At 43.2% G+C, this 15,840-nt stretch overlaps 1 protein-coding gene across 2 annotated transcripts in view; it reads right to left on the reverse strand.

Annotated features, from left to right (window-relative positions):
* gria3b (glutamate receptor, ionotropic, AMPA 3b) overlaps positions 1 to 15,840 on the reverse strand; it is a 494,474-nt gene that overhangs the window by 226,652 nt on the left and 251,982 nt on the right. The gene's annotated exons all lie outside the window — the stretch shown is intronic.

Genomic DNA, 15,840 nt, shown 5'->3' on the forward strand with positions numbered 1-15,840 from the left:
CTCACCATGGGAGATCACCAAGTAGCATTGATGCCCCACCTGGAAGGATGACAACTAAGACTATTACCCACTCCCAGTTGAATTATGGAGCATGCAATAATAGTGATCAAGGGAAGGGAGCTAAACAGGAAGCAAGAGGAGGAAAACATGAACATTAAAAAAACTTCCCATGTATCTAGTTTAATAGTACTGAGGTTACAATGTTACTTACTATGGAAGGAATTAATTCCCTGAACTATTTAACGATTCCTCACCACGTTTATTGAAGAACTGTGCACTTGTCACCTTTTCACATCTCATTAGTGTTCTCTTTGAAGTCTGAGATCAAATTATGCATGTCAGCTGTTTCACATTAATTTGATTAACACCATTTTGTGCAACTGTTGATTCTGTGAGAAGGCAGTAGGACAGTGCTTGAGAAAATATCTGGACAGTATAGAAAACGAGGCAAATGTTTCTATTTTAGACTGATGAAAGAACCAGGATCCAATTTAAACTCACAAACAATGGAGTCACTTGATTGTTCTATATGTAATACAATATTTATTAAATGCACAAAGATCCAGTGATGAATACCCTTTATTTTTTATCATTAGTGGATCTTCCGTGGTATTGCTCACATTTGTTGGTGTGTACATTTTGTTTTATCTATCTGATGTCTTCATGTTGCTGCTTCTCTCGCTCCCCTCATTTGCTTTATTCTCGCTCATTCCCTCTGCTAATGCTTCTCGATTTCTCATCTTTTGTTTCTCCCTTTCTTTTCTATTCTAGTCGTTTCTCCCTCTTTTCCTCTGCCCTTTCCAGTGGGAGGTTGTGAGTGGCGTGGAGGGATCTGGGGTCCAGCTAGGGCCCCAGGTCGAGAGGATATGGGTGTCTTCTGGGCAGGTGGTGGCTAGTGGGTGGGCAGAGCGATCTGGTGATCTGGCTGGCTTTTGGGTTGCATACAGGGGGCAGGGAATGGAGGGACCCAGGTCAGCATCTGAGAATGGGAGGTGATTGCACCCGAGCAAAAAGCAATGTGAAAAGGGCATGCAATGTTGCATACCTGAAATGCAAATTGAGAGCTGGGAGAATTGAAAGGTAAGTGTATGGGAAAGTTAATCCTCACCAATGTAAATCTAATTCCCAGGCATGACATCCAGGTCTGATGGAAATAGCTTTCCTTTAAGCACAGAAAGTGCTTGCTGTACACACAACTTCACGATTGTACAGATTTATCAACTATTTACTTTAAATGTATTTTCTAGAGCTTATACTAACATATCAATATTGTAATAAAAGTCATGTGTATGCCACAGAATTGCTGTGCACATGAACTTTACTTCCTGTGTCATCATTTTTGAGTCACAATGTTATGTTAACATTTAACAACGGCTAAACCCGATGTCACTATTTGGTAATAGAAAAAGCTTTTGTCAACATTTGCCTGTCGTACCATAATGTCAGGCCTTTGATACTATATGGTGCTGTCTTGCCTCACCAGTTGCCTCATCCCAGCTCCAACTTGAGTTAAATGCTTGACTATTAACTTTTTAAACTTATTAACATAAACTTTAAAAATATATTCATTGTTTCCCAGATCCTGACAGAATCTCTCCTGACTCCACCAAAGTAACTCGTTTTGTTGCACAGCCAAGGCCCATTTCACTGCCAAAATATCAGTCCAGATTCACTTTGACTCTTCCCTCGCTGCTTCTGCTGCCAAAATACGGCTCAGTGGTCGCACTCTCGCCTCTGGGTCAGAAGGTTGTGGGTTCAAGTCCCACTTCAGAGACCTGAGCACGTAATCTAGGATGCATCTTCAGTGCAGTGCTGAGGGAGTACTTCACTGTTGGAGGTGACGTCTTTTGGATAAGATGAAAAAAAAGAGGCCTCATCTGTCCTCACAGGTGGAAATAAAATATCCCAAGGCATTATTTGAAGAATTGCAGGGGAATTCTCCCCTGTAGACCCAGCTAATATATGTCCCTCTACCAACACCAGATACAGATGATTTTGTCATTCTCATTGAAAGTTGGCATGCAGGTACAGCAGGCGGTGAAGAAGGCAAATGGTATGTTGGCTTTCATAGCTAGGGGATTTGAGTATAGGAGCAGGGAGGTCTTACTGCAGTTGTACAGGGCCTTAGTGAGGCCTCACCTGGAATATTGTGTTCAGTTTTGGTCTCCTAATCTGAGGAAGGACGTTCTTGTTATTGAGGGAGTGCAGCGAAGGTTCACCAGACTGATTCCCGGGATGGCAGGACTGACATATGAGGAGAGACTGGATCGACTGGGCCTGTAGTCACTGAAGTTTAGAAGGATGAGCAGGGATCTCATAGAAACATATAACATTCTGATGGGACTGGACAGGTTAGATGCAGGAAGAATGTTCCCGATGTTGGGGAAGTTCAGAACCAGGGGACATAATCTAAGGATAAGGGGTAAGCCACAGGACTGAGATGAAGAGAAACTTCTTCACTCAGAGAGTTGTTAGTCTATGGAATTACCTACCGCAGAGAGTTGTTGATGCCAGTTCTTTGGATATATTCAAGAGAGAGTTAGATATGGCCCTTAAGGCTAAAGAGATCAAGGGGTATGGAGAGAAAGCAGGAAAGGGGTACTGAGGTGAATGATCAGCCATGATCTTATTGAATGGTGGTGCAGGCTCGAAGGGCCGAATGGCCTACTCCTGCACCTATTTTCTATGTTTCTATGTTTCTATGTCTCATCGCTATTTGTGGGACCTTGCTGTGTGCAAATTGGCTGCCATGTTTACCTACATCACATAGAAACATAGAAACATGGAATCAGTCTGGTGAACCTTCAGTGACTACACTTGAAAAAGTACTTCACTGGCTATAAAGTGCTTTGGAATCTCCTGAGGTTGTGAAAGATGTCATATGAATGTTAATCCTTTCCTTTTTCTTTATATAGCAGTGGTAACTTTCTGTCATGGACAGCTTGGAATGGTTATGTGCTTTTTTTGCCTCTTTGTACCCTTTATTTTTGTATTTGTGGACATTGGTGAACCATATCTGCAATTGTACCAACACACCAGGCCAAACCAAGTCGGGGCTGAAATTGCCCACCGCAGGAAATAGGGCGCATGCACCCCGTTTCTCGTGTTTTTACCAGCGCGGTGGATGCGGTGGCCTCTTGAGTGAAATTATGCTCTTTGGCTTTTTTTCGGCAGACCGGAAGTCGGTGATAATGGGACCGGTAGTGTGGCGGTCAGCACACTAGAGGGGCGGAAGTTGGGGGGGGTTGCTGGAGTGTCCGCCGCTGTCAGTCATCAGTGTAGCGCTGATGACTTCATCGCAGCGCTGTGTCACCACGGCTCTCCCCTTCACTTAAAGGGGAGAGCCTGCGCGATTGTTTCAGTTCGGTCCACTGGGCCACCAGGGAGGGTCTCGGCCAGGCCAACGGGGGTGCCAGGCTGCCTGTTGGCGGCCCGGCCGAACCCGGGGGCATAATTATCGGCCTGGCATGGCAGTTGTCCGAAAACAAAGAAAACATGGCGGCAGCAGCAGTAGGTCCTCCCCTTTAATAGGAGCCGCACCACCATTTTACAAGGACTGCAGCGCTGGAAAAAAAGCAGCTTTTGGCACTGCCCGGCGGGAGGAAGATTTTTTCGACGGAATTTCGCCGTCGGGGATGGTGGGTGGGGGGCTGGGGGGAGTGGTGGGATGTGCGGGTGCATTGGCGATGCGCGCTCATGACGCACTTATGACGGATCGGCAGCAGTGGAGTGGTAGGGGGGGAACGGGTCACCACTGGGATACCACAGGAGCAGAATTTTAAACATGGCGGCCATTACATGAAAAATCGATGCACTCTGAAGCATGCCAGCCGATTTCTGGTGGTAACAGGCCTTAAGGGAAGGGGCAATTTCGGCCCCGTCATCTGCATCTAGCCCTTTGGATTGTTTCATTTCTTAGATTGCTTTGACTTTAGTGTTCTCGTTTTGGTTGGCTGGCAGGCAGAATACTTTGTGATTTTTGAAGAATAGCCCCGCCACGACAATCAATTCATCTTGGAAATCCCAATACTGCTGTAGTGCAAGATGAGCTTCAGATTTTGTTTCTATTTATCCTTCCAAGATCAGGCACTTCAACATTTGTTTCTGTTATCACATCACCTAGTTCTGCACCATTAGGAGACACAATTCCACTCACATGGTTAGTTAATCTCACTTGTCATCTGTGTAATCAGTTTAACATAGGTAGTTTTGACTCAATGTATTGATTACATACAGCTCTCATCTTTCTTGTATTGTGAAAGTGCTTTTCCAACTTAAGTAACATTGTAAGAACGTAAGAATTAGGAGCAGGTGTAGGCCATATGACCCTTTGAGGCTGCTCTGCCATTTAATACGATCATGGCTGATCTTCGACCTCAACTTGAAGCCCAGGGAATAAAAGGGATAGAGGCAGCATGGATATGAAATTGGCTAAGTGACAGGAAACAGAGAGTGGTGGTGAACGGTTGTTTTTCAGACTGGAGGAAAATGTGCAGTGGTGTTCACCAGAGGTCAGTACTAAGACCACTGCTTTTCTTGATATATATTTTAGACTTGGATGTAGGTGTACAGTAGAAAGAATGAGGAGAGCAAATGTAAACTGAAGGGTACAATCCTAAAGGGGGTGCACGAACAGAGAGACCTAAGGGTATATGTGCTCAAATTGTTGAAGGTGGCAGGGCAGGTTGAGAAAGCAGTTAAAAAAGCTTAGGGGATCCTGGGCTTCATGAACAGAGATATAGAGAACAAGAGTGGACATTATGATGAACCTGTATAAAACATTGGTTCGGCCTCAAGTGGAGTATTGTATTCAATTCTGAGCACCATACTTTAGGAAGGATGTGAAGGCCTTAGAGATGGTGCAGGTAAGATTTACAAGAATGAGTCCAGAGATGAGGGATTGAGTTACGTGGATAGACTGGAGAAGCTGGGGTTGTTCTCTTTAGAGCAGAGAAGATTGAGAGGAGATTTGATAGGGGTGTTCAAAATCATGAGGGGTCTAGACAAAGTGTAGATCGAGCTAAAATGTTCCCATTGGCAGAAGGGTTGAGAACCAGCGGACACAGATTTAAGGTGATTGGCAAAAGAACCAAAGGTCAAATAAGAAAAACTTTTTAACCCAGTGAGTGGTTAGGATCTGGAATGCACTTCCTTAAAGGGTGGTGGAGGCAGACAAAATCACGGCTATTAAAATGGAGTTGGATAAGTACCTGAAAGAAAAAAAATTGCAGGTCTATAGAGAAAGAGCAGGGGAGTGGGACTGGCTGAGGTGTTCTTGCAGAGAGCCTGCACGGGTTCGACAGGCCAAATGGCTTCTTCCGTACTTTAACCATTCTATGATTCTATGAACTCCACTTTCCCACTCAATCCCCATACCCCTTGATTCCCCTAGAGTCCAAAAATCTATCTAGTTCAGCCTTGAATATACTCAACGACTCAGCATCCACAGTTCTTTGAGGTAGAGAATTCCAAAGATTCACAACCCTCTGAGTGAAGAAATTCCTCCTCATCTCAGTCTTAAATGGCCGATCCCTTATCCTGAGACTATGCTCCCTAGTTCTTGACTCTCCAGCCAGGGGAAACAACCTCTCAGCATCTACACTAAGAATCTTGTTTCAATGCGATCACCTCTCATTCCTATAAGCTCCAGAGAGTAAAGGCCAAATCTACTCAATCGATCCTCATAGGACAATCCACTCACCCCAGGTGTCAGTCTAGTGAACCTTCATTGAACCTCTTCTAAGGCAAGTATATTCTTCCTCAGATAAGGAGACCAAAACTGTGCACAGCACTCTAGGTGTGGTCTCACCAAAGCCCTGTGCAATTATAGTAAGATTTCCTTACTCTTGTGCTCCAACCTCTTGCAATAAAGGCCAACATGCTATTTGCCCTTCTAATTGCTTGCTGTACCTGCATGCTAACTTTCTGTGTTTCCTGTACGATGATACATAAATCTCTCTGAACACTAATATTTAATAGCTTCTCACCACTTAGAAATATATTCTGTTTTTCAATTCTTCCTACCGAAGCGAATAACCTCACATTTCCCTGCATTATATTCCATCTGCCATCTCATTGCCCATTCACTTAACTTGCCTATATCCCTTTGCAGACTCTTTGTGTCCTCCTCACAATTTACTTTCCCACCTAGCTTCGTATTGTCAGAAAACATGGATACATTGCACTCGGTCCCTTCATCTAAGTCATTAATATAGATTGTAAATTGCTCAGGCCTAAGACTGATCCTTGTGACACCCCACTAGTTACAACCAGCCAACTGGAGAATGACCTGTTTTCTGTCCGTTAACCAATCCTCTATCCATGCGAATATATTACCCTCAACTCCATGAACCCTTATCTTGCATAGCAATCTTTTATGTGGCACCTTATCAAATGCCTTTTGGAAATCCAAATATACTACATCCACTGGTGCCCCTTTATCTACCTTGCTAGTTACATCCTCAAAGCACTCTAATAAATTTGTTGAACACAATTTCCCTTTCATAATACTATGTTGGTTCTGCCTAATCATATTATAATTTTCAAAGTACCATGTTATCATTTCCTTATTAATGGATTCCAGTATTTTCCTGATGACTGATGTCAGGCTCATCATCATAGGCAGTCCCTCGAATTGAGGATGACTTGCTTCCACATCAAAAAGTTCACAGGTCTTTCAATGAAGGATCTAAAATTCCAGGTCCCGAACTAAATCTTGAAGGGTGGAAGATGCCTACGCATGGATTTTTTTAACGTGTGGTGACCGTTGCACACCAGCCACCACACAGGCTTGACAGAGCTAGATCTTGGTCCAGTAGCAAGGATTAGCCTGAAAGCTCTGTGCCTCAATGCAAGAAGTATTCGTAATAAAGTGGACGAAGTAATTGTGCAGGCAGCTATTAACGAATATGATATAATTGGCATTACGGAGACATGGCTCCAGGGTGACCAAGGCTGGGAACTCAACATCTAGGGGTATTCAACATTCAGGAAGGACAGAAAGGAAAAGGAGGTGGGGTAGCATTGCTGGTTAAAGAGGAAATTAACGCAATAGTAAGGAAGGACATTAGCTTGGATGATGTGGATTCTTTATGGGTAGAACTGTGGAATACCAAAGGGCAGAAAACGCTCGTGGGAGTTGTGTATAGACCACCAAACGGTAGTAGTTAGGTTGGGGACAGCATCAAACAAGAAATTAGGGATGCATGCAATAAGGGTACAGCAGTTATCATGGGCAACTTTAATCTACATATAGATTGGGCTAACCAAACTGGTAGCAATACGGAGGAGGAGGATTTCCTGGAGTGTATTAGGGATGGTTTTCTAGACCAATATGTTGAGGAACCAATTAGAGGGCTGGCCTTCCTAGACTGGGTGATGTGTAATGAGAAAGGACTAATAGCAATCTTGTTATGCGAGGCCCCTTGGGGAAGAGTGACCATAACATGGTAGAATTCTTTATTAAGATGGAGAGTGACACAGTTAATTTAGAGACTAGGGTCCTGAACTTAGGGAAAGGTAACTTCGATGGTATGAGACGTGAATTGGCTTGAATAGACTGGCGAAGGATACTTAAAAGGTTGATGGTGGCTAGGCAATGGCAAACATTTAAAGATCACATGGATGAACTTCGACAATTGTACATCCCGGTCTGCAGTAAAAATAAAACGGGGAAGGTGGCTCAACCATGGCTAACAAGGGAAATTAAGGATAGTGTTAAATCCAAGGAAGAGGCATATAAATTGGCCAGAAAAAGCAGCAAACCTGAGAACTGGGAGAAATTTAGAATCCAGCAGAAGAGGACAAAGTGTTTAATAAGGAGGGGGAAAATAGAGTATGAGAGGAAGTTTGCTGGGAACATAAAAACTGACTGCAAAAGCTTCTATAGATATGTGAAGAGAAAAAGATTAATGAAGACAAACGTAGGTCCCTTGCAGTCAGAATCAGGTGAATTTATAATGGGGAACAAAAAAATGGCAGACCAATTGAACAAATACTTTGGTTCTGTCTTCACGAAGGAAGACACAAATAACCTTCCGGAAATACTAGGGGACCGAGGGTCTAGTGAGAAGGAGGAACTGAAGGAAATTCTTATTAGTCAGGAAATTGTGTTAGGGAAATTGATGGGATTAAAAGCCGATAAATCCCCAGGGCTGGATAGTCTGCATCCCAGAGTACTTAAGGAAGTGGCCCGAGAAATAGTGGATGCATTGGTGATCATTTTCCAGCAGTCTATCGACTCTGGATCAGTTCCTTTGGACTGGAGGGTAGCTAATGTAACACCACTTTTTAAGAAAGGAGGGAGAGAGAAAACAGGGAATTATAGAAAGGTTAGCCTGACATCAGTACTGGGGAAAACGTTGGAATCATTAAAGATGAAATAGCAGTGCATTTGGAAAGCAGTGACAGGATCGGTCCAAGTCAGCATGGATTTATGAAAGGGAAATCATGCTTGACAAATCTAGAATTTTTTGAGAATGTAACTAGTAAAGTGGACAGGGGAGTACCAGTGGATGTAGTGTACTTGGACTTTCAAAAGGCTTTTGACAAGGTCCCACACAAGACATTGGTGTGCAAAATTAAAGCACGTGATATTGGGGGTAATGTATTGACGTGGATAGAGAATTGGTTGGCAGACAGGAAGCAGAGAGTCAGGATAAATGGTTCCTTTTCAGAATGGCAGGCAGTGACTAGTGGGGTGCCGCAGAGCTCAGTGCTGGGACCCCAGCTATTTACAATATACATCAATGATTTAGCTGAAGGAACTGAGTGTAATATCTCCAAGTTTGCAGTTGACACTAAGCTGGGTGGTGGTGTGAGCTTTGAGGAGAATGCTAAGAGGCTGCAGGGTGACTTGAACAGGTTAGGTGAGTGGGCAAATGCATGGCAGATGCAGTATAATGTGCATAAATGTGAGGTTATCCAATTTGGTGGCAAAAACACAAAGGCAGAATATTATCTGAATGGTGGCAGATTAGGAAAAGGGGAGGTGCAACGACACCTGAGTGCCATGGTACATCAGTCATTGAATGTTGGCATGCAGGTACAGCAGGCGGTGAAGAAGGCAAATGGCATATTGGCCTTCATAGCTAGAGGATTTGAGTATAGGAGCAGGGAGGTCTTACTGCAGTTGTACATGGCTTTGGTGAGGCCTCACCTGGAATATTGTGTTCAGTTTTGGTCTCCTAATCTGAGGAAGGACGTTCTTGCTATTGAGGGAGTGCAGCAAAGGTTCACCAGACTGATTCTCGGGATGGCAGGACTGACATATGAGGAGAGACTGGATCGACTGGGCCTGTATTCACTGGAGTTTAGAAGGATGAGAGGGGATCTCATAGAAACATATAAAATTCTGACGGGACTGGACAGGTTAGATGCAGGAAGAATGTTCCCAAAGTTGGGGAAGTCCAGAACCAGGGGCCACAGTCTAAGGATAAGGGGTAAGCCTTTTAGGACCGAGATGAGGAGAAACTTCTTCACTCAGAGCATTGTTAACCTGTGGAATTCTCTACCGCAGAGAGTTGTTGATGCCAGTTCATTGGATATATTCAAGAGGGAGTTAGATATGGCCCTTATGGCTAAAGGGATCAAGGGGTATGGAGAGAAAGCAGGAAACGAGTACTGAGGTGATATCAGCCATGATCTTATTGAATGGTTCGAAGGACCGAATAGCCTACCCCTGCATCTATTTTCTATGTTTCTATGTTAACCAAGACGACTGGAGACCAGCTCTGCTGCACAGACCTAGTGCGCACTCATATCACAGTGTGGGCTGGCCCATGCTGCCCCTGGGCCCTCGTCTTTTCTGGGCCCCAAACTCTCGCTTCTCCTGGGCCCCGATCACGTCCCTCCACAACCTCTCGCCACTCCTTCGCCCCGACCTCGCTGCTCCTGTTGTACCTGCCCACGCTCCAATCACCGACCTGGATCATGGTGACGTCCCTCTTCACTGCCGTTGCTCTCCTGCTCCAGCATGTGCTGCTCCCTGGAGTAGTATGTTTTCACACTGCTCCTTCTGCTCCCTGGCCTGCTCCGATGGTGCTCGCAGGCCGGGGGCCACTCAGTCTGCTGGGCCAAGACTCCACACTGCTCCTTCCACTGTGATGTCAGGCTAACTGGCCTGTAGTTCCCTGTTTACTCTCTCCCTCCTATCTTGAATAGCGGGGTTACATTAGCTACTTTCCAATCCATTAGGGCCCTTCTAGAATCTAAGGAACTTTGGAAAATCACAATCAACGCACCTATTATTTCTGCACCCACGTCTTTTAGAATCCTAGGATGTAGCCCATCAGGTCCAGGGGATTTGTCAGATTTTAGTCGCATTAATTTCTTAAGTATTTTCCTCCACTGATATTACTTACTTTAAGTTCCTCGCTCTGAAGAGACCCTTGGTTCCCCACTATTTTTGGTATACTTTATTTGTCTTCCACAGTGAAGACAGATACAAAATATTTATCATTCTCTGCCACTTCCTTATTCCCCATTATAATTTCACCTGCCTCAGCCTTGAAGGGACCAGCACTTACTTTTGATACTCTCTTCCCTTTTACGCACTTGTCAAAGCTCTTACTTGTATATACTTGTATATACTCTGTACAGCCACCAGAGGGCTCATCCCCTGGAGTCCCAAGGGATCCCATAATCCCTTGGGAGCACAGGTATTTAAGGAGGCCTCACAGGTTGGAGAGGCACTCTGGAGACCTGCAATAAAAGACTAAGGTCACAGTATTCAGTCTGACTCTTTCTTCATACATAACACTTACCATCTGCTTTTATATTTGTCTTATTGTATGTTGTTTTATTGGGATTTGGTGAAGCAGTTTATTCCATCTTCATCTTGAGCTATGTGATCATTCGCCACCACAAAATTGATGGAATTTTGTAACCAAGTACTACAGATATACTTCAGTATACTTGCTTTGGGTTGGTGTAAATGCATGTGAGGCACACAATATGGGTTGTTCCTTCTCTACTAATATGATGCCATTTCTGAATTGGAAGCATCAATATTAATTCTTATCAACATAGTCACAGCATAATATTTTGGCTCAGTTTTCGCAGCTCTTAATATGTCCCATCGTACTCATCAGTCCAATGCCATGCTACATCTTTTTCCAGTAGTTTTCTGAGTGATTTTGTAACATCTGATGAATTAGGCAGGATTAGTTCACCATGAAAAGATACTATTATATGACTCTACTGTTGCTTGTCTTTTCATGTTTGATTTCTTCCCTTTTTCTTCTTTGGCTTTCAGTCCCTCTGCTGTGACTATGTGTAAGTGACTTCTTATACTTTGCTCATGCACTTACTCATAATCAACTTCAAAACAGGTCATTTTACTTGATAAATAAATGTTTCCAACTTTTGCTTATGTTTCTGTTCATTCTCTACCCAAATCAGGATATCATCCATAATAACTTTTGTTTCTTCAATGTCACTATCAGTGGAAAGTTTCTTGAGATGATAAAGGGCATTCTAGTGTGCACATATCTGCCAAAAGGGCTATCAAATGTGCACAACTTTAATTAATCTTCATTCATTGAGACTTGCCAGTTGCCACAGTTTGCAGCAAGTGTGCTATCTCTGTAATCTCCTCCAGCCCCTCAACCCTCAAAGATATCTGCACTCCTACAGTTCTGCCCTCTTGGGCATCTTTGATTTTAATTGCTCAACCGTGCCGTGCCTTCAGCTGCCTTGGCCCTAAGCTCTGGAATTCCCTCCCTAAATCTCTCCCCTTCTCTACTTCTCTTTCCTCTTTTAAGACGCTCCTTAAAACCTACCTTTTTGACCACGCTTTTAGTCATTTGCCCTAATTTCTCCTTATGTGGGTAGGTGTCAAATTTTTTGTCGGATGCTCCTGTGCAGCATCTTGGGATGCTTTACTACGTTAAATGCACTATATAAATACAAGTTGTTGTTGTTGTATTAAAGATTTTCACATATGATAACAGTAACACTACTTCTAAGGTCTGCATCACATAATGTTCTCTTTCTACGGCATTATTTAAATCTTTTGCGTCGAGACTTATTCTCACTTGTTCACTTGACTTATAAGCTTAGTCTATTGGAATACATCATTACATTTCCATGTCATTCTTAGGCACTTATGGTTAGTGAATGCATCAATTCTTTTCAGCAATCCTAACTGTTGTCGTACGCGAAGTCCAAAGTCTCTCAGTTCCAGAATTTGAAATTGTAGAAACCTTTTTCTAACTTCTGCTATTACCATTTCAATTCGGCCCATCATCCCTTTTATCTCTTTAATCTCTCCTGCCTTCCACCCTATCACAGACCTTCCCTTTTGTTCTTTCTTCCCCTGCCCCTTTCAGTGCTCCTTAAGAATCTGTTCTTTTCGAACATTCACTAGTTCCCAACAGAATCTCATGCTCCTCCCGGACCACCAGGTAATTTCGTAGAAATGTTTCAGGTCGGAGGTAATTGCCCGCGAGAAGCCTCCGACCGCAATTTCAACCCCATTGTTTCAGATCGATGACAAAGGGTCATCATTAACTCTCCACAGATCCTGCCTGACCCGCTGAGATTTTCAGCATTTTCTGTTTTTATTTCAGATTCCAGCATCCACAGTATTTTCCTTATATGTTACATTTTAATATTGGTTTTATGTTATGGCCAGAATACATCAGAAACTTTACGGTGGAGTTGCTCAATTTTGTATTTAGTGCTTGTGACGTGACATTGCATTGACCTCGATGCCTAGCTTAAAATGGTACAGATTTGTCACTCACCTTGAGGTAGACTGGTCACTCATCATAAATTCATGCTCACGCTGACTGCTCCTTCACTCTATGAACTTTCATTTTTATTCTTTGCTTGTCTGGCTTTATTTTGGCTTTGCACAGTACACAAAACAACAATATTGTTGGGTCATTGTGCAGTTATTTGATGTAACCATCAAGCAGACTCCTCTTTAAAAACAGGACCCAACATGGAGCATCAGCCCAACCATCCATCACCTGTATTGTATGGGCGTTGAGCTGCAACAGCATTGGTCAAGCACTGAGGTAGCATTATGGTTTTAGGACCTCAATAATATATTTTAAGGCCTTAATGAACCTAGTACATACCTAGTGTGCTAGCTGTTATTGTACTTGGCGATTTCTCAGTGCAACAGGAGCATGTCAGGCCTCAGTGACCGATAATACAGGTCTTCTGCACCCCATGTACATCAATGTTATGGTGAATGAGCATTGTCTCCACCAGCCTGTCCTCGCCGCACAGCACTGTCCCCTAGTCATCAAGATCCATGGTGCGGCCCTGGACAATGTGGACCATTTCCCATAACTCGGGAGCCGCTTATCAACAAGAGCAGACATTGACGACGAGATTCAACACCGCCTCCAGTGCGCCAGTGCAGCCTTCGGCCGCCTGAGGAAAAGAGTGTTTGAAGACCAGGCCCTCAAAACTGCCACCAAGCTCATGATCTACAGGGCTGTAGTAATACCCGCCCTCCTGTATGGCTCAGAGACATGGACCATGTACAGTAGACACCTCAAGTCGCTGGAGAAATACCACCAACGATGTCTCCGCAAGATCCTACAAATCCCCTGGGAGGACAGATGCACCAACATTAGCATCCTCGACTAGGCCAACATCCCCAGCATTGAAGCACTGACCACACTTGGATCAGCTCTGCTGGGCAGGCCACACTGTTCGCATGCCAGACACGAGACTCCCAAAGCAAGTGCTCTACTCGGAACTCCTTCACGGCAAACGAGCCAAAGGTGGGCAGAGGAAACGTTACAAAGACACCCTCAAAGCCTCCCTGATAAAGTGCAACATCCCCACTGACACCTGGAAACCCCTGGCCAAAGACCGCCCTAAATGGAGGAAATGCATCCGGGAGGAAGCTGAGCACCTCGAGTCTAATCGCCGAGAGCATGCAGAAATCAAGCGCGGGCAGCAGAAAGAGCGTGCGGCAAACCAGTCCCACCCACCCCTTCCCTCAACGACTATGTCCCACCTGTGACAGAGACTGTGGTTCTCATATTGGACTGTTCAGCCACCTAAGAATTCATTTTCAGAGTGAAAGCAAGTCTTCCTCGATTCCGAGGGACTGCCTATGATGATGATGATGATGATGATAATGATGATTAGATCCAGAGTGAACAGAACAAATATTCTTATCAGGTAATTCAAAATAAAATCATAATTTCTTAATAAATAAATGTTCTTAACATTAAACATATATTCCTATAATCAAGGGATATGGAGATAGTGCGGGGAAGGGGAGTTGAGGCAGAAGATCAGCCATGGTCTTATTGAATGGTGGAGCAGGCTTGAAGGGCCTGTTCTTAAATGGCTTTTTCAATTATTTTTAAGTAACCGGGTTAGCTTTCTACCAAATCTAAGTTTTTGTGCAGAGTAACATCCTACCAATGTGATTCCTCACAGTTGTGTGATTTCATCAGTGCAAAGCATATTTGCATAATGATATCTTTTAAGGGGACGATTTTCTATAAATGTACTGTAAAAAATGTGGAATCACATTCAGTAATATAGACATCAGCTGACAGTTCCTTTTGGCTGCTTTGTCTCCTGATTTACAACATGTCATTTCATCCACTCTATTCTAAAACCCCAAAACAAGCTGCAATCTCCTGAATGACTGGCTACATTGTAGGCAGCTTAAGAAATTAATGCAATTGCGCTTTTCATTGAACAAATCTTGCCTTGTGAAATATCTCCAGTACACAAATATGTACCAGTTTTTCTTGCAGGAGCACAGTATTATGGTAACTAATAGGGATTAGGACTGAGTGTTTGGATAAACATGGATTTTTGGCTTCCTTCAAAAGTATGTACTTGAGCAGAGTACAGCTTCTACTGGACAGCTGGGAAATTTAGATACATACTTGTGATAAAACTGCAAGACCACCATAGATTCAAGCCTTCAATTTCCACGAGACTGCTAAGGATCAGAAATACACCCAGCACTAAACCACCACATTTATAATGAGACCAGGTTGATATTCTTCTATTTCTTCTTATCATTCAACAGTTTTGCTCTTTGCTCTGTTCAATACCATTTTCCTTGGGTAATACAGCAACAAATTGCTAACAATGCATACCATTTGTAGTCTAAGTATTAGTTCATTAAGATATTAGTTTCATGCTTTTCTTCATAACGTTGATCATTTATTTGATTCTGACAGGATTCACAATGCCAGCATGATTATTGCTCAATGACAAAAACAAAGTTCTCCCTTCAGTGTCCTACCGAGTAGACTAACTTTCCCTTCCTTTAAGATAGACTGAATGTATATCATTTTGTTGACTACATCTGCTAAAACATAATGCACAAACGTTTAAAGAAGACAGTCCTTCAAGTACGAAGGCGAGCTCCCGTTCCTGAGAGTGAGGTTGTGAGTAGATGGTGCTTGATCTGGATATTGATTGTTGTAACATCTGGTTCAGAATCAGTAAAAGTCAATATTATATTCAGTTTGCATTATATATTAATAGTTTGGAATTACTTTCTTAAAGAAAAATACATATCTAGCCACTTGGTGAAAACCTTCTTGAGCAGCTATTGTGGAACCAAATCAACCAATCATGCTGTAGGCAAATGATTTATTTGGAGCTTTGATATTTTCTTAAATCTTTCTTCATGTTACTTCACTTGCAAGTGATAGCATGAAACACTGGGATTCTCAATTTGCAATGGAATAAGGGAAGAAGCGAGACGTAACAGGGAATAGGCAGAGTTGCTGCTCCACGATACATTGTCCAACTGAGCAGTTTAAATTCACTTTTTGATTGCTCCCATGGATCTTTCAGCATCGGTATGTGTGGCTAGTCATTGGATGATCTGCAAACTGA

Source organism: Pristiophorus japonicus, chromosome 6, assembly GCF_044704955.1.
Source record: "Pristiophorus japonicus isolate sPriJap1 chromosome 6, sPriJap1.hap1, whole genome shotgun sequence".
NCBI lineage: Eukaryota > Metazoa > Chordata > Chondrichthyes > Pristiophoridae > Pristiophorus > Pristiophorus japonicus.